Consider the following 26,420-nt stretch of genomic DNA (forward strand, 5'->3'; position numbering starts at 1 on the left):
TACTTGGGAGGCTGAAGAGGAGAATGGCTTAAACCCCGGAGGCAGAGGTTTCAGTGAGCCGAGATCACTCCATTGCACTCTAGCCTGGGAGAAAGAGTAAGACTCTGTCTCGAAAAAAAAAAAAAAAGATATAATGATTTTCAGCTATTCTTGTGATAGGATAACAGGAAGTAGGCTGTGGTTTTTTTTGCTAAACCACCATGGTGGGAACAGATTTAAGACCTGGTAGTAATTGGAATTCTATTTTTCTGTCTCCCGCCACCCCCCAGGAGACATTGAACTCTCTCAGAAGGCATGTTTATCACAGCAGTTTTCAGGGTCTCATTGTTTTTCTGAATGGACAATGTTTACATGTGAGGGAAATGAGAAGTTTCATCCTTTTGGAGACGTTTCCTTGTATAGATGAAGAACTGGTCATGGTTACTGACCAAATTGAAAGACAATTGATGGTTAATGACCCAAATCAGCCCTCCTTCCTAATTTGACTTGGATTTGCTTTGGGAAGAAGATAATGAAAGGTCATTTGGAAGCACCAGTTAGAGAGGTCTCATTGTAGATAGAGATGGAGAGGGGGAATGTTGGGATTGGGAGGGGAAACTTGGGGAATGAGACATACCTGAGACTGCCATTGACTCTAACATTTGCTTTTTGCTTTCTTAGCCATAATACCACGATTGTTACTGAGAACACCACAATATGAACAGTGTCCTTCTTTGCAATAAACACTTGATACTTTCCTGCTATGAGAAGTAAATATTGTAAAGGCAAAAATTATGGCTTAAATACTTGAAGGGCTTACTACATTTGTGGAAGTGAATTGGAATATGGGAAGATATCTTTTAATCAGCTTTCTCAGTGAACTCTAAGCACCTTTCAGGGAGTAAGTGACTACAAGAAGGATGGATCATTGTTTAGTTTTCTCTGTTTATATTTCTTGTTCCCTTCCTTCCTCTCATTTGCCAGGGACTGCAAGAAAGGACAAAGAAGAGATAGAGAGAGAGTTGGCTGGCATAAAGACTGCTCAAAACAAAATGACAGATGCTGGAAAGGATATGAAAAAAAGGAACTCTTATGGTGTTGGTGGGAATGTAAATTAGTACAGCCACTATGGAAAATAGTATGGAGTTTCCCAATAAACTAAAAACAGAACTAGCATACTATCCAGCAATTTCATTACTGGGTATTTATCTAAAAGAAACGAAGTCAGTATACGAAAGGGATACCTGCACTTGCATACTTACTGCAGCGCTATTCACATTAGCAAAGATATGCAATTGACCTAAGTGCCCATCAGCAGATGAATGGACAAAGAAAATGTGGTATAGCTACACAATGGAATCCTATGCAGCTATAAAAGAGAGTAAGTTTATGTCATTTGCAGCAACATGGATGGAACTGGAGGTCATTATCCTGAGTGAAATAAGCCAGGAACAGAAAGACAAATATCTCATGTTCTCACTCTCATGTGGGAGCTAAAAGAGTTGGTCTCATCGAGACAGAGAGTAGAATGACAAATAGCTGAGGGTAGGAAGGGTGTGGTGTGGCAAAGGGGGGACAATAAAGGGAGGCTAATGGATATAGATACACAGCTAGATACAAGGAATAAGCTCTAATGTTTGATAGTAAAGCGACCACAGTTAACAATAATGTATTATGTATTTCAAAATGGCTAAAAACAGGTAACTTGAAATGTTCCCAATGTGTAGTAATAATAAATATTTGAGGTGATAAATATCCCAAATACCCTGACTGAACCATTACATAGTCTATACACATAACAAAATATCACATGCACCCTATTAATGTGTCAAGTATTCGTTCAGTAAAAATATTTTTTAAAAAGACTCCTCAAAACAAGCAACAAAAGATACATGAAGGTCATGGGAGATCTTGTCTTTCCTTTGCTGTGATTTCATCACAGACCTTGCTTGGCTAGAGGGACAGTTTTCTAAATATGAAACAAAAAAGATCGCTATGTCTTACATAGTGTGAGAAGAATGTCTTGAGTTTGTGTGTTGCCTTTCTTCTGAGTAAGTTCAAAGTACTTTGCAAATATGACATCAGTATTCCCTGGGAGGAGGCTGCAGATGAATTCTGAGGAGAATAATCCCTTTTCAGCAGTTTGGAGGAGCTCAGGCACAGATCAACTTCCTCACTGAGTTTATGCAAAGTGTCCCCTGACTATTCTAAGCCTCACATACAGAAAGATGGCATTGATATTTAATGTGGCTAGATAAAGTCTAAGTGAGATCTCTTGATGAACTCCATGTCTTATACTTTAAACAGGCCTACTATAAATTTTTATAGTTCATTTTTCTTGTTGACAATGGCATTCTTAGGACTGGCCTTCATCTAACATCAGTTTGTGGAGCAAGGCAAAAATAAAATGAGAGCAAAATAAGAGATACCAAGTCGTATGTGTGTTAGCATGACTTAGCACCAAATTGGATCACCACAGGTAAAACTCGGAGTCTTAGAGGACCCCCTTAAGAGGGAAATGAAACATCCTTTTTCCCTCTGTTGTTTTGATTAGGATCTTGTAGCAAAGTATGGCAGTTAGAAATTCTGTTAGTAACTAGAAGGAAAAATAAAGCGATAGTTATAATTTGCATCAGTTATAACTTCTTTTTCTGTCTTTTAATTTTCCAAATAAATTTAAGTCACATCCACTAAAGCTGCATTTATTTTCTTTTTTTTAATTCTGGCCCCCCTCCCCTCATCTCCATCCTGTCTTCTGTTTGGCTGTCTTAAGAAATCTTGGGAGGTTCTGCCCGTGGAAGAAAATTTATAGAATATGAAGAGAAATGGAGCTGTGCCTTGTAGATCTAATATCATTTCCTCTAATCAAGTTCACTTCAGGAGACAATTCATTGGAGAAATTACCGGAAATATTGCAAGAAGGATTATTTGGAAATTGAAGGTGAAAACAGGAACTATTCATCAGGTCAAATTCTTTTCCCATTTCCTTTGTCTCTGATATGAACTGGCTTCAGTTTGTACTAAGAGGTCTAATATACTGTCAGATAGAATAGCTCTTCTATTAGAATCTTTTTTTCTTTTTTTGTATATTTTTAAAATGTATTATTAATATTTTAATTGACAAATAATTGACTATATGGAGTACAATGTGATGTTTTGATGTATTTATACAATGTGTGACATGATTAACTTAACCTAATTAACATATCTATCACCTCACTTACCTATTATGTTTTATGGTGAGACATTTGAAATTCACCCTCCCTAGTTATTTTGAAATATACAGTATGTGATTATTGACTGTAATCACTCTGTTATGCAATAGATCTCAGAATCTGTTCCTTCTGTTTGATACTTTCTTTCTTCCCTTTGATCAACAACTTTGATTCCCACCCTCGCCACCTCCCCCAGCCTCTGGTCATCATCAGAATCTTTATTTTCTTAATCATCAAAGTATCTCTGGTAGGAGATGTTACTGGCCATTTAAGTCTTGCTCAGTTATAGATACTTGTCCTGTATCCAGACTTGGCAGTGTACATATTTGGTTTTACAACCAAAGTAGCAAGTTGACTGTGCCTTTCATGTGGTTATCTGGATTTGGGGTATGGAGGATCTTTGTATTGTTCTCCCCAGATACTCACTGGTTAATTAAAAAATCTTCTTGGGAGTTTAGTGGGAGTTCTTGGTTTATATGGATTAAATAAGAGACTGTGATGTTTTGTGACATCTACTTATAATTTCACTCCCAAATTCATCTTCTCAGTTTTTTTTTTTGTTGTTGTTGTTATACACATTATCTTTGCTGATAAATTTTCAGTGTCTTTCCTTCCAGAGCCTAAATCAATCCCTTGGTGTTGGCACTTGGAAACTCCTGCCCCCAGAAAAACTCCCCTTTCTCCCCAAAAATGATGTTCTCTTTTCTCACCCAGAAATACCTGCTACAGTCCTGTGTTTCCTTTGGTCTTGATTTCTAGAATCATGTGGGAGTAGATCTGTGGAATTTTTGTCATTATATACATGTCGTCATGTTCAATAAGGTTGGAGATCACAGAAGCATTACTCTTTTTGCCATGTAATTTTGTCTTCCTTTGTTATTTTTAACCTTTTCTTCAAGTGCATTGACATTTGTAATGTTTGGGACCATAACCACGGAGCCCACAGTTGGAACCCCAGCATGCACACACTTAAAGCACCCCTTAAGTGACTAACGAGGGTAATCTGTATCCAGACTATACTTACCACGTTTCTGTAACCGCTGAAATTCTGCTGCAATCAGAGCTCAGACCGAAAATGTTTAAAGCCTTGATGAAGTTGTGTCCTTTGGAGTACATAGCATGAACCTCTCAGAGGCATGACACTTTATACTGTAATCCTCTTGTAACATGGCAGCACAGAGTCTTGGACCAGATACAAGAGACACTTATCTTGTACTAAAGTTGTTTCATGGAAAGCAGTTAACAGTAAGGGTCCACTGTGTGTAATTTTAACCACCAAATGTAAATCTATGGTATTTGTTCATCGACATAGACAATGTAGATCAAGCACCAGTCGTAACATATAACCTCTGAGGAGTAGGCCTTGCGGAGGCGGGGGTACCCATGTCTGTCCTATGTTCAGCCTGAAGATGCTCCCGTTGGTTGTAGTCAGCACCAGTTTTCCAGGTCCCAGAAGCCTGCAGGCACTCTCCTTTACAGAGCTGCATGTAGTTCTCGGGTCTGGGTGAGCTCTCAGAGGTGCTCAGGAGAGCACTGGCTTGCTCTCCAAAGTTCAGAGGTGCCAGAGAGGAGATTGGTGGATGCCCAGTTTTTGATAAGGGCAAGGAAGAGTGGCTCTTGTCAAAGCAACATGGGATTTCAGAGCATGAAGAGACCTTAGCTCCCTCATTATGATCAGGAAAACATACTAAAAAGTAGCACTCTTTAAACTTCTGGCTTCTCCTCAGGTTCTGTAGGAGCTTGAGTTCAGGAATGCAGGGGCTCATAAGCTGGATATGTTTGAGAATTTCAATATGAAGTCTGCAGGCCCCACATAAGATGTTAAGCTGTGTGAGCATGTCCCATTAATAAGCAGCAGAGCAAATAACAGCTGGACTTTGGGTATAAGTGTGCATGAGTTGTGTGTTAGAAGGGTTTTTGGCCCATATTCAGCATAAAGTGCCATCTAAATTGTAAGTAGTATTTTCTCTGCTTGTCTAGAGGATGACTCTAGTTACCTTGCCTAAGAAAGAAAGAAAAAACTTTCAAAGCAGTGTTGTAGAAGGAACTTGTTTGACTCTAAGATATGTTTGCAAAATTTTTCATCACCTTAATATGGTGTGACCCTGGCATTTGGATTCAAAAGCTAGGGTTTTTGTCCAGGCTCTGCTATTCATGAACTCTATGTCCTTGCCAAAGTCCCTTAACTCCTTCTGAGCCTTACTTTCTTCAGTTGAGGAAAGGAAATAATTCTTGCTCAGCCTCTGGCCTTTTATAGCATTTCATCTGGATTCAAAGAGAAAATGAATGTCTAAAGTGACTATCAGTAGTATTGGTGGAGTGTACAGTGAGGTTTTCACTGGGACAGTGTATAGATACGAAGAATTTGAAATTGTAGGAAAGAAAGCAGGATAGAGGTAAGTAAACTTGCATAAGGACTTAAATGGCCCTCCTGGGAGGGAAGGGAACAAAATCTTTAGACCTCCTCTCCTTGTAATTTCAGGTTACAGAAAACTTTGAATGGGCTGGGTGATCCAATACCATAGGACAATAAAAAGGTCCCTGTATTAAAGTGCCTATGGGGACACACAGAGTTGTGCTGGATGTTAGCAATGGCATTGGATCCTGCCTTGTTCCAAAAAATGAAGGATTCTGCTTTGAGCAAATGGCTTGGGCATGTGAATCTAAAAAGATGGCAGCTGGTAGCCCAAATCACTTTTGGCATAGAGCACCCTGAGCTGAGATAACACTGAGCAAAGAAGCTCCTTTTTTTTTAACCTGAAGATCCACATTACCTAGACAGGGGTTTGCGCTCTGTTAGGCAGGAGAGTAGAGTGATTCTCCATACTATCAGTTGCCGCTTCAGGTAAGAAATATCTTGAAATGCCCTTTCCCTGTCCTGAAATGAAAATCATAGATAAGATATATGTACATATTTAATCTACCAAAAATAAAATAATGTTCTTAGTATAATATAAAGGAGACATGAAAGAAAACAATTTATAAAAAAGCAACATGGCCAAACCACATCAGAGACAACATACAGTGGTCAGATATTGCACATGTAGGCTCTTTGTGAATGTGGCCACCCATAGGCCAGCATATCCGTATGATACTGGTATAGTAGAATAGAATGGACACTGTCATATCACAAGTGGTATGGCTGTTAGTGACATGGATTTTCTGAAATGGTGAGCCACAGTTGGTGATGTTCCAACTTAAATACATGACAACCTTCCCTTGTCTAGATATACTGGCTGCATTCCTGGAAAATTCAGTTATAGTAAAATTATAACAAAGTAATTTTTGCTTATATGTAAGACAAAATCAAAACTTTGCTCAGATAATTATAAATAAGGAGGAAACTCTTGACACCTGTTGGAACATCTCTGGATATGTAAGGCATATAGACCTTTTTTTTTTAGGGTCTTGCTATTTTTCTCAGGCTGGAGTGCAGTGGAATGATCATAATTTACTGAAGCCTTAACTTCTGAGCTCCCAGTCATCCTCCTTCCTCAGCCTCCTGAGTAACTGGGACTACAGGCATGCATCACTGTGCCTGGCTAAGGTTTTATTACTTATAGAGACAAAGTCTTGCTATGTTGCCTAGGGTGGTCTTGAACTTCTGACCTTAAGTGATTCTCCTGCCTCAGCCTCCTGTAGACCATTTTTCTTGATGTGTAGGATATGCCACTGCTCTGCAGGATGTCTAGAATCCTGGCCCTCTAAAAGCCAGCAATACAAAGCCTTCAGTCATGTGACAACTAAAATGTGCCCTCATATTTCCAAGACACCCACCGGGAATGCTAACATTGTCATAAGAGGCTCTGGGGTAGAGGCCCAGCCTCACTTAAACTGTTGTGGACATAGCTGGAGGTGACCCTGCATTTTAGTGATGTCAGGGTTAGCCAATGGAAGACCGTTTTAAACTTCATGGGACACCAGGTTTCTTGACTGATTTTGTTTTCTAAAGCAACTGTCTTCTGTTGCAGGCTATTATGGTCCTCTGGAGATCAAAGAAGCATGACTGAGTTCTGGCTCTAGGGGATAAATGGGAGAAAGCAGGACTGGCAGACCCTCTGCCCATGAGCAGGTACCTAGAACTTCTTATCTCTATTGGGGTGAGCAAGCCATGGAAAGAGGATTTAGACTTTCTGCTCTTCTGGACAAATGGAGTCCCAATGACGTCATGTTTAAGAGCATATATTTGAGAGTTGGACAGATCTGGGTTTGAATCCTGTTTCTGTCATCTCATAGCTGTTTGACCTTGGACAAGTTACTCAGTGGTCTGAGGCTAAATATTAAAATGGAGATAGACCTAGTATCTTAGTGCATTCCTGCTGCTCTAACAAAATGCCTTAAATGAGATAATCCATAAACAACAGAAATTTATTGCTGATAATTCTGGAGGCTGGGAAGTCCAAGATCAAAGGTGCCAGCAGATTTGGCGTCTGGCGTGGGCCTGTTCCTTGTAGCTGCCAACTTCTAGGCAACATCCTTATATGGTAGAAGGACAAAACCAGCTTCCTCAGACCTCTTACAAGGGCTCTAATCCCTCATGATCTTATCACCTCCCAGATGCCGCATCTTCTAATACCATCATGTTGGTAATTACGATTCAGCTTAGGAATTTGTAAGGGACACAAACACTCAGACCACAGCACCTTCTTAGAAGGCTGGTGGTGAAGTACAATGAGAGCTTCATAAAGAGCTTTGCATTGTTCCAGGCACATAGTAAGACCTTAGTTAACTCCAGCATCTTAACTGTTGTTGCTTACAGTCATACAGTCATCTTTTGAGGGCTTTTTTAAACTTTTAAGTTCAGGGATACATGTACAGTCTTGTTGCATATGTAAACTTATGTCACGGGAATTTGTTGTACAGATTATTCATCATCCAGGCATTAAGCCTAGTACCCATTAGTTATTTTTCCTGATCCTCTTCCTCCTCCCAGCTTCTACCATCTGATCAGCTCCATTGTCTGTTGTTTCCGTGTGTCCATGTGTTCTCATCATTTAGCTCGCACTTACTCATGACAGCATGCAGTATTTGGTTTTCTGTTCCTGCCTTAGTTTGCTGAAGATGATGGCCTCCAGCTCCGCAAAGGACATGATCTCCTTCTTTTTCACGGCTGCATAGTATTCTGTAGTGTATATGTAACACATTTTCTTTATCCAGTCTATCATTGTTACACATTTAGGTTGATTCCATATCTTTGCTATTGTGAATAGTGTTGCAGTGAAGATACACATGCATGTGTCTTTATAATATAATTATTTATATGCCTTTAGGTATATACCCAGTAATGGGATGGCTGGGATGAATGGTATTTCTGTCTTTATTTCTTTGAGGACTCATGATGCTGTCTTCCACAATGGTTGAACTAATTTACACTCCCACAAACAGTATATAAGACTTCCTTTTTCTCCATAATCTTGCCAGCATCTGTTACTTTTTGACTTTTTAATAACAGGGGGCTTATGTTTGTGGGGAAGGGCATTAGTGACAACTGAGGCTCTACAGAACAGTCCTGAGACAAGGTACAGCTCCATTTCAGTAAAGAAGGATGAGAGTTTTTCTAGAAAGTTATTGAGGAAGGAAAAACAAGCCAGATCTGGATTATATTGAAGGGAATGTCTTAAACATGACAGCAAACATCTTTTCTCTAACCCCTAATATTTAAAATTATGTGCTTTTAATACTTCCTACTGAGTTCCAAAGAGGCAATATGATGATCACACAATAACTTTTACACAACAGGAGGTATACAAAAGCTCTGCCATGAAATTCCAGGTTTTCTGTCTCATGTGACTTATCTCCAGCTAAGCAGAGCTAGACCCTATTACTGCTCTGGAGGGCCCTGGAACAGAAATTCATGGGATTGTTCCTTATATACCTGCTTTTCCTAAAAAGTGAATATTAAGGTGTCCTTTTGCTGATGCAAAACAAGCAACCAGTTACACTCATGCAAACACATTTTCCCAGGGCAAACCACGGAGAAAAACTGAATAGATTTAATGAAAACATTTTTCGAGCTCAGAATTTCTTAAAGAGATCCAGCTTTCTTGTGGAAAACAGCCCAGGATTCATAGAGAAAATGTTGAACTCTTCTTCTTTTTGTTGATCAGTGTTGTTTTGCCAAAGAAGATGCTGGCTGTCTTGTGTACTGAAGAGTGGAAGAACGTTCTAATCATATCTCTGTCATTCCATGAGCAGTTGTTCAAATTTGTTTTCCTTTGTGAGAGTAGGGCAAGTGCTTTTCTTATAACTGTCTTGGTTCATAAAAACTTTAAGACAATAAAAAGATAAATATATAAAATAAATGAGGACTAAGGGGAAGGATAAATATGGCAAAGGTAAGTATGGAAAATGTATGCCTGTATAATAAAAATTTGACTCTAGGCTTCCCAGTGACTAAGGCAAAGAGGAAAATCCCATTTGGTTATGTGATTTTTAAAAAATGAAGTTTTTTAGGAAGAGCTTAGTTGTCCCTAGTATTAAGAACAGAAGTCAGTTTTCTCAGTTTCTCATAAAAAGTATTTTGAGTTATTGATGACCAAGTTCCTCAAATGCCCTGCAGTGACTGTGACTGAATTGCATTGGACCTCTTTGTATAAAGTCCCTCATTCTTGGCATTTTGCCAAAGCATAATTCTATAAAGGGAAAGAAATAACCTCCAGGCAATCTTCCATTTATATTGTTTATTTTCAACTGAAGTTTTGCAAAATATTAAGCAGCACAGAGTTAGAGGTCATCTCTGATAAGTACCTGGAACGCAACTCTTCTCAGCAGGTGGGAAAGCCCAAAGCCACAGGCTTACAACAGTTCACTAAGCTGGGCAGAGATGACATTCTCTTATAAATATGAAAAGGAAGCCCAAAGGCATGGGGGCTAGAAGAGGTCACCCACCTTGACATGGAGAGAGCCAAGTGCATCAAGGAAGATGTAGGAAGAAAAAAATGAACAATAATTTAATTAACTTAACCACTGTTCACACTTATGTATATTTCCTTCTTTTTTCCTCCTAGTAGGTAATGTTAACACAATCAAATATGCACACGGGCTGGGTGCAGTGGCTCATGCCTGTAATCTCAGCACTTTGGGAGGCTGGGGTGGGAGGCCTAGTGAGCCCAGGAATTCAAGGCTGTGGTGAGCTGTGATAGCACCACTGCACTCCGGCCTGGGTGACAGAGCAAGACCCTTCCTTTCCACCCCCAAAAAGACTAGGCATACAATTTTATATCATTTCTCACTCATTTAAGCAGCATAAAACTAGTTATTTTGTTTAATTGGGATCTCTGTAATATAATCCCCATTATGGCTTCAGACCTTCTATAAAATGTATCGTATACCCCCTGCCATGAGTAAGTGATGCTTTAGGAAAATTAGGAAAAGAGGCTTTTTTAATAGATTAGGACTCCGTAAAGAGACCAGAGGAGGATGTAGGAAGTGAGAGCTGAGTGTGGAGGGGAGTTAAGCAGAAACAGAGAATCAGAAGGGGGAATGACTGGGAGAACATAAGCCCCTAGATAATTTACTAACCACTTGGGACTCCCCATGAATGTGGGATTAGGAGTTCAGTTTTATCTCAAGATGGAAAAAGTGCACCTTCTGTAATGTTTTTTTAAAATATAAACGTGTAAGTTCTGTCCTTTTATAAAAAGAGGTAGCAATAGAACAGTGGTGTGTTATGATAATAGGGTAGTACAATTTGGCAAGATTTTTGTCTTTTAAAAGCAGCTTTCCAGAAATCACATTTCTCCATGGTCAAGAATTTCTCCTTTTTGGGGGGTGTGGTGGGTAACAAAAGTAATGTTTTATTTATTTATTTATGAGACGGAGTCTCACTCTGTCACCCAGGCTGGAGTGCAGTGACGTGATCTTGGCTCGCTGCAACCTCTGCCTCCCAGGTTCAAGCGATTTTTCTGCCTCAGCCTCCTGAGTAGCTGGGATTACAGCATGAGCCACCACACCCAGGTAATTTTTTGTATTTTTACTGGAGATGGGGTTTCACCATGTTGGCCAAGTTGGTCTTTAACTCCAGACCTCAGGTGATTTGCCTGCCTTTGCCTCCCAAAGTGCTAGGATTACAGGCATGAGCCACCATGCCCGGCCAGTAATCTGTTACTCATAGAGGGAGGCTGATGTTTACACTCAAACCAGCCCCATATACAGACACTTCTTAATTATCTACTGCTTACTTTGTTAAATTTCATGTCTCTCCTTCCCAAAATTAAAAACATTTCTGATGCTTAAATACAACCACAAACTCATTGAAGGCATATCTTGAATGACCATTAGGTTCTGATATTCCTTCTTTGAACTTGAACAGATTTTTTTGTCCCCTTATTGTTTTGAAATGTGTCATTTTTTTCTTTGCTACTTTGAATTACCTTCTCTTCCAGGAAGGGATGGGTAAATACATTTTCTTCAATCGTGGTAGTTTTCTGTTGGCCAGATGTTGTGGTAAAATTCCACCTTCTCCAGGGACTAAAGTGTGCCTATCTGATGAGGAGGCTAATCTTTGTCTCTTTTTATCATATGTGGCTTATAGGAATCAGCCCCACTGTCTATGATTGCTTTGTCCTCTGACAGCCTTCAGAAGTACTGGGAGGGAGTCTGTCAGTCGATTGTTTCAGACAATCCCTTTCTGCACTAAGAGATTATGTCTTCTAAAGAAATTCAACCAAATGTGACTTTAACCATCTAAAGTCTTCTTCTCCCAATAAGTGGATTTCAGTATCTGAAAAGACACAATGAAATTAGACTCCCAATTGATTTAATTAAGCAGCTGGGATGAATGAGAGGATGTATTCTTCCTGCAGTTATAAAGCCTTCTCCATTCCCTAGTATTCAGTTAATGAAAGGAAATATATATTTTGATTTTTTCTTCTCTCCAACACTGCAAGTTTATAAGCTGGTAGTTTTACTACTGGATATTGAAGTCTTATGAGGAAAAGACTCATTCCGTTTTTTATATGAAAGGGAATGGATTTTGTGTTTCTACCGTAACAGGTAGCCTGCTACTAGGCAGTATGTTTGCCTATTGCCTATCCTTAGGTTTCAGAGATGTAAATGGAGTGTAGGTACTCCATCATACAAAAGGTCGATTTTCTGACAAATTCGGGATTTAACTGTAAGGAGAATTCTCTTTCTACATTGGCTCCTATTTTAAAGCCGGAATAACATTTCCTTACTGAACTATGTAACTGCTTTGAGAGTGTCTGATAGGGGGTTCTGGTGGTGACCAGGTTCCTGGAATTCTGGGAACATCAGTGGAATTTACCCATCGACTATAATTCTCTTCTTCCTTTGGAGCCTCTGGTAGTACTTCCTAGAAGGACTTCTCTGCATCCTTCCCTGTATCCAAAGAATTTCTGTCTCTATATTTGTGGCTTCTAGAACTTTATCTTTGTTCATCCCTTAGTTTGGGTACTTAAAACCTCTGACAGAGCTGGGTTCCATATCATTTCACAGTGGGGTTTACTAAGTGCCTCACAGAGCCTTTCAAATGGAAGTTTTCTCTCCTTCTTCATCAGTCTCCCTCTCTCTCATTTCCCCCTCTAGTCCTACCCCCTCTCTCCCCCACTTCTTTGCCCTCAGTCTCATCATCCTTTTTTTTATTTTGACATATTTTTTAGAAATAGCAATGCCATGTAAAAGTTTTAATTAACAGTTTATACCCCCAATTTTATTTTTTTAATGAAAGGAAACATAACAAATCCAATTAAAGTCCTTTTTTGATGCTCAGGCCCCATTCTCTTCCTCTGGCCCTATTAGATATCTCATGAATCCAAAAGATTCATCTGCTGGCTCTTTGCACAGCTCTGTCACCGAGAGCCTCATAGGAGGCTGTCTTCTTGCTTTCGGTAATAATTTGCTGGATGGTGATGGGGGCGCTGTGCTAAATGGGAGCAGTGGATAGTCCACAAGCAAATTTAATGAATATCTACTCTTACCCAGATTGTATGGAAAAATAAGTAGATTTGATGTGCCATGGATAAACTTGTGAGGAAGAATCAAGTGCAGGAGACTTTAGCAGAATTAATGACTGCTCCTAAATCCCATTTCCTTTCCAGGAAACCTGACTTGGGTCTTCAGCATTCCTGATCTCATTCTTTATGGTTCTCTCTCTCTCTCTTTTTTTTTTTTAAGATGGGTTTTAATGTCTACATATCTAACCCTGGCCTCCTGGCTGTTTTTTTGATTTTCTAGCTATGTGATGGTTTGATTTTGATGTTCTTCAATCTACACCATCTCCAAGCTCTGCTTAATTTTGTTGAAGACACAATAAATGGGCTGGGACACAGTCTCCTCATCCTAACCCATCAGGGCAAGCTTGGAGGTAGATGGAGGCTGGCTATCTAACTGACTTAAAAGGTGACTGTGTCCCTAGATCTGCACAGCTTTGTCTCATTATTGTCAGTTTTCTGCTCCCTAAGGGCAAGTGGGGACCCAAGAAGCAAGGCACCAAAACTTAGCAGTGCCAGGGAACCTAGAGCCTGAGGTGTCAACATCAACTTGTTGCCTGCCAAGACAGATCTTAGTGGGAGGCATGTTGAAATTGGCCAGAGTTCCAAGGTTCTCTTCTAGGTCCTCTCTTTATGTTGAGTCTGGGACCTGAAGCCACTGTTATCCTTGATAGTGACACAGATAATGAGATTGATGATGCTGGGCTAGTGCTGGAGGTATGTGGGGACCCTCTGGCCGTGGCTAGACTGGGTCCACCACCTTCATTATATGTGCAGTGATGAATTTAGACGCTTTTTATGAGCTTCTTGTTGTTTAGCTGCTGCTGCTTTTTTTTCTTTTCCTTGAGACAAGGTCTCACTGTCACCCAGGCTGGAGGCAGTAGCACTAACATGACTCACTGCAGCCTTTACCTCCTGGGCTCAGGCAGTCTTCTGGCTTCAGTCCCCCAAGTAGCTGGGACTACAGGTGTGCACCAACATTCCTGCTTAATTGTAGAAACAGGGTTTCGCCTCATTGCCTAGGCTGGCCTCGAATTCCTGGGCTTAAGCAATCCGCCCGCTTTGACCTCCCAAACAGTTGGGATTACAGGTGTGAACCATGATGCCTGGCTAGTTTTGCTTCTTTTAACCATTCTCACTTCAGCTTCTTTCCATTAATTTTTTCCTTCTCTCTTTGCCTTGACTTGAGTATCTGCTTGGCGTTCTCTCCTGTGCTGTATCTGGTTAACTTGTCCTCTCAGCTGTGAATTGTAGTAATACATAGAAGGGGAAATGAAAAATATTGATCAGCCTTGTATAAAGCCTGCCAAAATTTTCATCATCCCTTCTCACTTTGACCAAATACCAAGGAAATAATATGATGGGTAATAGACTCCCAGAAGCTTCTGAGATTCAAGACTTATGTTGTGTAGATAGTACTTGCTGTGGGGAAAAGACTTGATTTAGTCTGTGAAAAATATATAACTAAAGAACAATCTTGTCTTTGTTTTTACATATTTCCATTTTTGGCTTTCTTTGGTCTTATTACTCCCTAGCGATTAGACTTGTGATAAGTGAGGAAGAGTAATTGGTCTACTTTCTCTCTATGCTCTTAAGCCATCTCTATTCAAGATTAAGTTATAGTTTGAGGACATTTACTTGCCCACTTTGCATGCTTTTTAAGGAAAATAAACATAGAACATCAAACAAGGCTGAGCAAGATAGCTCACGCCTGTAATCTCAGCACTTTGGGAGGCCAAGGAGGGTGGATCACGAGGTCAGGAGATCGAGACCATCCTAGCCAACACAGTGAAACCCCGTCTCTACTAAAAATACAAAAAGTTAGCCAGGCATGGTGGCACGTGCCTGTAATCCCAGCTACTCAGGAGGCTGAGGTAGGAGAATCGCTTGAAGCTGGGAGGCAGAGGTTGCAGTGAGCCGAGATCGTTCCAACGCACTTCAGCCTGGGCAACAAGAGTGAAACTCCATCTCAAAAAAAAAAATATATCAAACAAAGTGAGAAAGAAATGAAAACTTTCCTCATCCTACTAGAAGTTAAAAGATCCTCAAAGTTCACTTTTCCAGCCAGACTGCTCTGTAAGTGCCTCTTCCTGGCAGCAGCAAGAATATTGAGTCAAATGTCACTGGAGCATCTGTCTGGATTCTAATGCTAGCTCCAGCATTATCAGCTGGGGGACATGTCATCCCTTAAAAACCTCCTTTTCCTCATGTTTAAAACGGGAGTTGATGAAACAAACTGTCTTAAGTTGTTATGCTGTTAGTTATAATAGCAAAGAGGTTGGCGTAGAATTAGCACTCAGGTGTGGCTGCCTCACAATCACTGTTCCCCTGCCTCCTCTCTTTCTGCCCCTCCTCTCCCTCCTCCCACAGTGGCTTACAACACAGCCCTGTCATGGGGCTGCCTGTCTGCCATCTTGGTCCCACCCATTCCTCCTATTTCATCCAGGACAGAACTGTCCACCTTTCTGAGGTGGTTTTTGCATCTCAGAATTGATGATGATGCTGATAATATACCCACGTTCATTTAAAGTTGTAACACAGTGCTTGAAGCATAGTAAATGTTCAATAGTTATTTGTTATTATAGCATGATTATTAATATTTTCTCCATGATCAAGGTCTTAAATCCCTGCTGAATTTCTAGGGTCTGGCAGAGTTGAGATGGGGGTAAGGGTAAACTATAAACTATAAAGTTTAGATGAACAGTCAGCAGCTTTTCTGAAATGACAGTACTGTCTTGATTTGTTCTTTTAAATTCACGTGAGGTCTCAAGTCATCTCTAGGTCCCTTTCATTGTAGCATAGTCCCCATATCTCCCTATTGTCCTGGGATGATGACAGTGAGATGGAGCTGCCTTAGGCCCCTTCACAGAAGCTGATGATCCTGCAAGGCCCCAGGCAAGTTCTTTTTTTCTGGACTTCTCCACTTCCCCCTCTCCTCTTGCTCCACAATGTGAATAGACTCTAGGACCATCACCGCTTGGGGTGTTGCCAGCCAGCCCCTTTGCTGTTTTAGAGTTAGTGGGAATTAGCCAGACAGTTGTTTGAAAGCAAAAACAAGATCTCAGGATTGGTGCTGGGGAAAAGCCAGCTTGTAGAGCAGGTGAGAAGTGCCCAGAGACAAATTGCCTGTTGTGTAGGTTGTACTGAGCTCATTTACATGTTGCTCCTTTGCTAGGCCTCCCTAGAATACAATCTATAGCCCATTATCTTTGCCCTTAACAAATGTAGACTCTCTAATCATACCAGCTTTTAGTTTGGCTGTTTCCATGCACTAATTAGGCTGACCTTAATCCCTATAAGCTGTAATATTCCTCTGTGTGTCCCATGGTAACTACCCACCCCTTCCCTTTAGCATATTCAAGCCTCATGACTTGAATAGTAGAAGTTCAAGTCTAGCTCCCCCAAATCATCGAGCTAAAGCCCCTTTTCTACTCATGACTGACAAGTTAATAGCAAGAGGTTCTCATTCTACAGAGGTAGTAGTGTGGTCAGGTTCTTTTCCTAAATTCACAGGGCATGAAAGTGGAGGCTTTTCTCTTCCATCTTTTTCTGTAACATGGTGACTCAAACTGGACTCTTGTCCATACCCAGCAGCGTCTGTGTATATTTTCTGAAATGCTTTAAATTAAAGGGTTATACAAGTCATTACCCCAAGTCATCAAAACAGCAATTAACTCAGTAATCATGACATGAAGCCAGCTGTCTCCTTTGGGAATGTAAAATTGAAAACCAGTGCTACAGTGTGCTTGGCTCAGCCATGAACTCCCGTGAAGCACAACTAAATATTGCAAATGTAAATATTGTAAATATTTACATTTAAAGAGGCAATGTACTAGATTGCCTCTTGGGGGAAGATAATTTGAACAAAGGGAAACAAATAGGAGAGTAAAAAGAGAAAGTATCCATGTCTAGGAGAATATCTTTACAAATAAATATCTACAATTTTGTTGTTTATTATATGACAGATTATTTATTATATTTAGCAAATTGAGAAACAGTGCTGGTTAAATTTCCCCTAGGAGAGTAACATCTTTGGCAACAATAGTATAGAAAATCGGGCTAATTTTGTTATGCATTCTGACTATATACATCATACTCATTTTAGAATTACATTTTGAGATTAGGTTATATTTTATATAAAATAAAAGAGCTCATTGCATAAAGAAGCTGTGGAAACTTAAAAAATATTTTGAGAACTTCTTCCCCAACTATTGACCTCATCATTTAACAATGAAAACCTCCATTTTTCTTCAAGCTACAAGTTCCTATACTCAGATCATGACAGCAATCAGATTAGGGTTTTCTAAACAAATGAGGATCCACAAAAGCTACAACCAAAGGCTCTGGAAAGAGATGTTTGCTTTTCTGATTATAAAATTAACATGTGCATATAGATTATTTGAAAAATACATAAAGTATAAAAATAAACATTACCAATGTAATCCCACCATGAGACTACTGTTAATACTTTGCTGCTACTACCTTAATGTTCTTACTTTGCTTTTTTGTATGCATTTTTTCATATGATTTGAATTATACCATAATATATACACTCATATTCTACTTTTATTTAAACGTCATTAGTGGTTCCTCATTTTTGAATTTTTTCTTTGAAAATATTTAAAGCAAATGTGCTAGACTATTTAATTATACTCTTATTGAATGTTTTTACTAATAACATGTTACAGCGAATGTTTTAGTATATTAATCTTTGATTCTTTGCTTGTTGTTTTAGGATATATTCTTAGAAAGAAAGTCAATTGCTTGGGCATATGAGGTATTGCCAAATTACATTTTAGACAGATGATACTAATTTTTACTCAGTGTTTATGTGTGCTCCAACCTCACTGCATCTTCAGTGCTGTTGAGTATTATTTTCTTCATCCATTGGTTCTCTGGCTTCACTTTGGAATCCATACAGGGGCAACAAACAAATAGATACGTCTATGCCTGGGCTCTACCCCAGACCAATTTAATTAAAATTTTGGGCAGTGGGATTGCCAATGCATCTGTAATTTTAAAAGCTCCTAGTGACTCTAGTTGATAGAAGGAGTTCAGAACCATTTTGCTAACTGGGTAAATGAAAAGTATTCTTCTTCAACATGCTTTGGTATCGGGGTACTTAGAATTTAAGTAGTATATGTTTTGTCTCATTAGCTTGAAAAACATTCTGTGAAATTATAGTCCTGGCAAAAAGACTTTGCCTCAATTGAATTTTCATATACATGGAAAAAATAAGGCCAAATAGCATGCCCTACCCTCCTATAGCCTTACCGTATTGTCAATTAGTTCTTAGAAAAGCTTTGCAGAGCCTTTTCTACTTTTTTATATTTCGTCTTTAAGTTTTATATTTGAAGTTCTTTAAGAAGTAGTAAATGCCAGTTGTCTTTCTCATCACTATTCAATTGATTATGAAATATTTCATTTATTTAGGCATTTTCAATACTAGGACATGCATTGTCAAATGCAAGAGTTCCTTCTGTGTCTTAGTGTGACATTATTTACCCATATCTTATTGTTTGGTAGATTAAAATACCAAGGAAGACTATAATTACCTGTGACTTTGGCCTGCCAGTTTTGATGAAGGTTCAGTGAAGCTCCAGACATGATCTGAGTCCTGCTTTTGATTGAGTTGGTCTAGGGAAGGCTTTTTCACTCATCCTGCTAATATATGCTGATGTGTACCGTTCTGTTCTTTCTTGAAATGATTTTCCTATGTGTGTGAAATAAGCGAAGAGAATGTTTCCTTCTCTCCTCTAGTGATCTTACTTTAAAATCTGATGCCAGATATTTACTATGTGATCTTCCTAAAGCCTCTTATCTCCTCACTTCTATCGTGCCTCCAGCCCTACCTCTTACTCTTCCCCAAGATGGAGAACTCCCTTGTGCGCCTGTCCAAATAGTCACTTCCCCATACTGTCTTGCAGCCAAAGAGTGGTGATATAAAATTCTGTTCAATTATATGTAAACTGAATTCTACTGAGAGTTTTGGGGAAGAGGCTCATTTTCTGAATAAAGGCATAGTGATACTGGAACCCACTTTCCTAACTTCTAGCCTTGAATTCACATGTGATGCCTGGACTTTGTTGGTCATTTTGCAACCATAGGGTAATAGAGCTGACAGAAAGATCAAGAGAATGGTGGAGATTCAGTCTCTACCATCTTTGACCTGCTGAACCAACCCTAACCATTGCCCACCTGCAGCTTTCTTGCATCAGGAAAATACACCCTTGTTAAGTCAGTTTTAGATGGCTTTTTTGTTACTTTCAGCTGAAAGCATTTCTGGTTCACCCAGAAATGGTGAATAAATATTCACTAAATATTCGTCAATATCACATTTAGCTATTGATTATAGCTTGCCATGTTTTATATATTCCACGTAAGAATGGAATTAAAAGGCCACGGTTGTTCCTAAATGAGATGAGGCCAAGCTACTTTATCTTCCTTTTATTATCTTCACCTTTGTGGCAATGCTCAGTCTTGGGCAAAGAACCAGGAAAAATGATTACTTCTCAGTGTTGTCTGTTCCTGATTATGTTTCTGCCTGATATATTTGGGATGTGCATCCTCTTCAGTCTCAGGTTGAAATGTGACCTGCAATGTTGGAGGTGGGCCTGGGAGATGTTTGTTCTGAGTCCTGCTTTTGATTGAAGCAAGGGGTGGTGGGAGGTGTTTGGGTCATGGAGGTGGATCCCTCCTGAATGGCTTGATCACTCCTTATGGTAGTGAGTGAGTTCTTGCTCTGGTAGTTTGTGCAAGAGCTGGTTGTTTAAAAGAGTCTGCCAACCCCCTCTCTAATCTCTCTTGCTTTCTGTCTTGCCATGTGATACAGCAGCTTCCTCTTCACCGTCCACCATGATTGCAAGCTCCCTGAGGTCCTCACCAGAAGCAGATGCCAGCAGCACACTTCCTATACAGCCTGCAGAACTGTAAGCTAGAATAAACCTCTTTTCTTTACAAATTATCCAGTCTCAGGTGTTCCTTTATAGCAATGAAAATGGACTAACAAAGAAAATTGGTGCTAATGAGTGGGTTGTTGCTATAAAGATACCCAAAAATGTGGAAGCAGTTTTGGAATTGGGTGATGGGCCAAGGTTGGAAGAGTTTGGAGGGCTCAGATGAAGACAGAAATCTGAGGGAAAGTTTGAAACTTCTTAGACACTGGTTAAATGGTTGTGACAAAAATTCTGACATAAATATGAACAGTGAAGGCTGGGCTAATGAGGCCTTGAATGGAAACATGGAGCTAAGTGGGAACTGAAGCATAGATGACCTATGTTATGCCCTACCAAAGAGCATGGCTGCATTGTGTCCATAACCTAGAGTTTGTGGAAGCTTGAGCTTAAGAGTCATGACCCAGGATATCTGGTTGAATACATTTCTTAGCAGCAAAGCATTCAAGAAGTAGTAGGGCTGTTTCTAATAGCCTATGATAAGATATGGGAGTAAAGGAATAACTTAAAGTGAGAACTTATATTTAAAAGGGAAGCAGAGCATAAAAGATTGGAAAATTTGCAGCCTCGTCATGTGATAGAGAAGGAAAGAGCATTTTCAGGCAAGGTACACAAGCAGGCTATGATGCAATCACTTGCTAGAGACGTTAGCATGACTCAGTGGGAGCCAAGTGCTAATATTTATGACAGTGAGAAAAAGGCCTTGAAGGCATTTCAGAGATGTGATTGGCCCCATCACAGGCCCAGGGGCCTAAGAGGAAAGAATGGTTTCAGGGACCAGGTTCTGGGTCCTGCTGCTCTGGTCATCCTTGGGATTCTGTTCCCTGCATCCAGAGTACTGTTCCAGCCATGGCTCAAAGGATTCCAGGTACAGCTGGGGATACCACTCCTGAGAGCACAAACTAAGTGTTGGCAACTTCCACATGATGTTAAGTCTGCAGGCACACAAAATGCAAACATGAAAGAGGCTTGGCAGATTCACCCTAGATTTTGGATGTATCAGAAAGTCTGGGTGCCTAGGCAGAAGCCTGCTCCAGGGGTGGAACCCTGCAAAAGGCCGCTACTGGGGTAGTGCCAAGAGGAAAGGTGGGGTTGGAGCCCTCACACAGAGTCCCCACCAGGGTATTGCCTAGCAGAGCTGTGAGAACAGGGCTGTCACTCTCCAGACACCAGAATGGTAGAGCCACTGGCAGTTTGCACCATCAGCATGAAAAGGCTGCAGGTGCCAGATTTCAACCTGTAAGAGCAGCCACAGAGGCAGAGCTGCCCAAGGCCTTGGGAGCCCACCTGTTGCCCTAATGTGTCCTGCATGAAGGACATGGAGTCAAAGCAGATTATGTTGGAGCTTTAAGATTTAATGAATACCCTGCTGGGTTTCAGAATTGCATGGGGTTTGTCGTCCCTTTCTTTTTGGCTGATGTTTTCCTTTGGAATGGGAACGTCTACCCAATGCCTGTACCACCATTGTGTTTTGGGAGTAAATAACTTGTTTTGATTTTATAGGCTCATTGGTCTTAAGTCTCAGGTGAGACTTTGGATTTTGAGGTAATGCTGGAATGAATTAAGACTTTGGGGGAGTATTGGGAAGGGATGATTGAATTTTGCAATGTGAGAAGAACCTGAGATTTGGAGGGCCAGGGGCAGAATGATACAGTTTGAATGTATGTCCCCTCCACATCTCCTGTTGAAATGTGACCTCCAATGTTGGAGGCAGGCCTGATGGGAGGTGTTTCAGTCATGGGGACAGATTCCTTGTGAATGGCTTGGTGCCATTCCCACAGCAATGAATGAGTTCTTGCTCTAGTGGTTCAAGCAAAATGTAGTTGTTTAAAAGAGCCTGGCACCTGCCCCTGCCTTATTTCCTCTCTCAAGGTATGATATGCTGCCTCCCTCTTTGCCTTCCTCCATGGTTGTAGTTAGCTCCCTGAGGCTCACACCAGAAGCAGATACCAGCACCACATTTCCTGTACATCCCACATAACAGTTAGCTAAAATAAACCTCTTTTCCTTATAAATTACCCAGTTTCTGGTATTCCTCTATAGCAATAAAAACTAACACACTGCCTTATTTCAGTAAGTCACCTTGCTTCAGCCTAAAGCTATGTGGGCTGAATTCAAGTAGGAACAAGTGGTGGAGAGTGATTGTCTCTAACAACTTCTACAAACTTTCAGCCTTGAGTCGTGGCCCACAAACATACAGAAGTATAGGTATTTATTTCCTAATTACCATTGCTTCTTGTGAATATCTCTCCTCTAAGTCCTGGTATGGTGAGAAGGCTGATGTCTAAGGCAGGATCTTGGTACGTCTTGCCATCTAACTATCATTATACTACTCTGATTTTGACACAACAATGATTGCCACAGTTTTGGTAATGAACGTAATTTGAGGTTACATATATTTATTCTGTGTTGGCAACTCTTATGCCAGTGCCTTAATTGGTTTTGTTGGAATGAGGTCAAAGCCTTGGGCATATAAAGCAATTAATACCTTTTGGCATTTTGCATTAATCACTGGAGCTTCATCAATTTTTGATCAACTCTGTTATGTACATATTTACTGAACACAAGTTGTTATGATTTATGTGCTTTCAACTGAGGGATAGCCAAGAAAATGCAAATTGCTTGAAGTTAAAGAGAAATCTATCAAATCTTCAGTCATTGCTGCAATAGCTAAGTGTTGAACCAAGTTGGAAAATAAAGCCAAATTTAACTTCTTACCTCTGTATAATAATCACAAGCTTTACCTAGTCCAAATTTTTAGGTGAGAGATTTTCAGATGGCTTTTGCATTGTTTTTTGGCTGTGCACTATTTGTTTCTCTTAAGACATGTAGGAATACACAGAACTGGGCAGCATTTTGCCACCACATAATCCTTAATCATCTTAAATATGTGAAAGTAAAAGGCAAAAATATATAATTACAATTCTGGGCTTGAACTAAAATACTGAAAGAAAGACTTGGTTTATTTGTGACCAAGAATCAAAATTTCATCTTCTTTTTCAGATGTAACATGTAGTGGACCATGAAAAAAGTTATGAAAAAGAGCTTTCTTTGAAGCCTAACTCATATTACTTGCTTACTAGTGCACACTCTTTACATAACTTTGTCATCATGATTCTAGCTCCACCTGATTTGAACAGAAACTGATGATGGGTAGAAGGGAGCCTTGTAGAATGTTATTTCCTACCAGAGTATCCAAAAAAAGGTCGTAAAGGAAAACCCAAGTAGATCCTTTGCAGATTGACACTTTTTAAAAAATTCTTATTTCTATGTTTCTGTAAGTTATTGGGGGTACAGGTGGTATTTGGTTACATGAGTAAGATTTTTAGTGGTAATTTGTGAGGTTTTGGTTCACCCATCACCCAAGCAGTATACACGGCACCATATTTGTAGTCTTTTATCCCTCGCCTCTCTCCCACTCTTCTCTGACAAGTTTGCAAAGTCCACTGTATCATTCTTATACCTTTATATCCTCATAGCTTAGCCTCCACATATCAGTGAGAACATTCAATGTTTGGTTTTCTGTTCCTGAGTTACTTCACTTAGAATAATAGTCTCCAGTCTCATCCAGGTCACTGCAAATGTTTTTAATCCATTTCTTTTTATGGCTGCATAGTATTTCATTATATATATAAAGTTTCTTTATCCTTTTGTTGATTGATGGACATTTGGGTTGGTTCCAGGATTTTGCAATTGTGAATTGTGCTGCTGTAAACATGTGTGTGCAAGTATCTTTTTCGAGTCATGTCTTCTTTTCCTCTGGGTAGATACCCAGTAGTGGGATTGCTGGATCAAATGGTAGTTCTACTTTTAGTTCTTTAAGGAATCTCCACACTGTTTTCCATAGTGGCTATACTAGTTTACCTTCCCACCAGCGGTGTAGAAGTGTTTCCTGATCACTGCATCCACACCAACATCTACTCTTTTTTTATTTTTTTGATTATGGCCATTCTTGCAGTAATAAGGTCATATCATATTGTGGTTTTGATTTGCATTTCCCTGATCATTAGTTATGTTAAGCATTTTTTTCATACGTTTGTTGGCCATTTGTATATCTTCTTTTGAGAATTGTCTACTCATGTCTTCAGGCCACTTTTTGATGGGATTGTTTGTTTGTTTGTTTGTTTTTGCTGATTTCTTTGAGTTTGTTATAGATATTTGATATTAGTCTTTGAAGATTTTCTCCCACTCTGTGGGTTGTCTGTTTACTCTGCTGACTGTTCCTTTTGCCATGCAAAGACTCTTCAGTTTAATTAGGTCCCAGCTATTTATCTTTGTTTTTATTGCATTTGCTTTTGGGTTCTTGGTCATGCAATCCTTGCCTAAGCCAATGTCTAGAAGAGTTTTTCCAATGTTATCATCTAGAGTTTTTATAGTTTCAGGTCTTAAGTTTAAGTCCTTAATCCATCTTGAGTTGATTTTTGTATAAGGTGAGAAATGAAGATCTAGTTTCATTCTCCTACATGTGGCTAGCCAATTATTCCAGCACCATTTGTTGAAAAGGCTGTCCTTTCCCCAGTTTTTGTTTTTGTTTACTTTGTTGAAGATCAGTTGGCTATAAGTATTTGGATTTATTTCTGGGTTCTCTATTCTGTTCCATTGGTTTATGTGTCTATTTTTATACCATTACCACACTGTTTTGGTGACTATCACCTTATAGTATAGTTTGAAATCAGGTAGCATGATGCTTCCAGATTTGTTCTTTTCATTTAGTCTTGCTTTGGCTATGTGGGCTCAGTTTTGGTTCCTTATGAATTTTAGAATTGTGTTTTCTAACTTTGTGAAGAATGATGTTGGTATTTTGATGGGGATTGTGTTTTTGGTAGTATGGTCCTTTTCATAATGTTGATTGTACCCATCCATGAGCATGGGATGTGTTTCCATTTGTTTGTGTAATCTATGATTTCCTTCAGCAGTGTTTTGTAGTTTTCCTTGTAGAGGTCTTTTGACTCCTTTGTTAGGTATATTCCTAAGTTTTGTAGGTTTTGTTTTGTGGTTTTTTTTTTTTTGCAGCTATTGCAAAAGGTGGTGAGTTCTTGATTTGATTCTCCACTTGGTCACTGTTGGTATATAGAAGAGTTACTGATTTAGGTACACTAATCTTGTATCTGGAAACTTTGCTGAATTCTTTTATCAGTACTAGGAGCTATCTGGAGGAGTCCTAAGGGTTTTCAAGGTAAAGGATCATATTGTTAGCAAACAGCAACAGTTTGACTTCCTTTTTACCAGTTTGGATGCCCTTTACTTCTTTCTCTTGTCTGATTGCTCTGGCTAGTACTTCCAGTACTATGTTGAAGAGGAGTGGTGAGAATGGGCATCCTTGTCTTGTTCTCATTCTCAGTGGGAATGCTTTCAACTTTTCCCCATTCAGTATTATATTGGCTGTGGGTCTGTCATAGATGACTTCTATTACATTAAGGTATGTCCCTTGTATGCTGATTTTGCTGAAGGTTTTAAACATAAATTTTGGATTTTGTCAAATGCTTTTTCTGCATATATTGAGATGGTCATGTGAATTTTGTTTTTAATTCTGTTTATGTGGTATATCACATTTATTGACTTGCATATATTAAACCATCCCTGCATCCCTGGTATGAAACCCACTTTATCATGGTGGATTATCTTTTTGATATGTTGTTGGATTTGGTTAGCTAATATTTTGTTAAGGGTTTTAGCATCTATGTTCATCAAGGGTATCAGTCTGTAGTTTTCCTTTTTGGTTGTATCCTTTCCTGTTGGAATTAGGGTGATGCTGACTCCATAGAATGAATTAGGGAGGGTTCCTTCTTTCTCTATCTTGTGGAATAGTGTCAAAAGGATTGGTACCAATTTTTCGAACATCTGGTAGAATTCTGCTGTGAATCTGTCTAGTCCTGGATCTTTTTTTGCTGGTAATTTTTAAATTACCATTTCAGTCTCACTACTAGTTATTGATCTGTTCAGGGTGTCTATTTCTTCCTGATTTAAACTAGGAGGGTTGTATTTTTCTAGGAATTTATCCATCTCTTCTAGGTTTTCTAATTTATGTGTGTAAAGGTATTCATAGTAGCTTTGAATAATCTTTTGTATTTCAGTGGTGTCAGTTGTAATATTTCCTGTTTCATTTCTTAGTGAGGTTATTTGGATTTTCTCTCTTCTTTTTTTGGTTAATCTTGCTAATGGCATATCAATTTTATTTCTCTTTTCAGAGAGCCAGCTTTGTGTTTCATTTATTTTTTGTATTTTGTTTGTTTGTTTCTATTTTATTTAGTTCTTCTCTGATCTTGGTTATTTCTTTTTTTCTGCTGGGTTTGCTTTTGGTTTGTTCTTGTCTGTCTAGTTTC

At 39.4% G+C, this 26,420-nt stretch overlaps 1 long non-coding RNA gene across 8 annotated transcripts in view; it reads left to right on the forward strand.

The window, feature by feature from the left end:
* LOC105718754 (uncharacterized) overlaps window positions 1-26,420 on the forward strand; it is a 197,541-nt gene that overhangs the window by 8,939 nt on the left and 162,182 nt on the right. For 7 of the 8 annotated variants that reach the window (XR_010336993.1, XR_010336992.1, XR_010336994.1 and 4 more), the window contains exons 2-3: window positions 7,166-7,266; window positions 19,977-20,073. This is a non-coding gene — a long non-coding RNA (uncharacterized LOC105718754). The remainder of the gene's footprint in view (window positions 1-7,165; window positions 7,267-19,976; window positions 20,074-26,420) is intronic. The other variant, XR_010336996.1, reaches the window with a different exon arrangement.

This window comes from Aotus nancymaae, unplaced genomic scaffold, assembly GCF_030222135.1.
Source record: "Aotus nancymaae isolate 86718 unplaced genomic scaffold, 86718_ANA_hifiasm-v0.15.2.pri h1tg000041l, whole genome shotgun sequence".
NCBI classification, from domain to species: Eukaryota; Metazoa; Chordata; class Mammalia; order Primates; family Aotidae; genus Aotus; species Aotus nancymaae.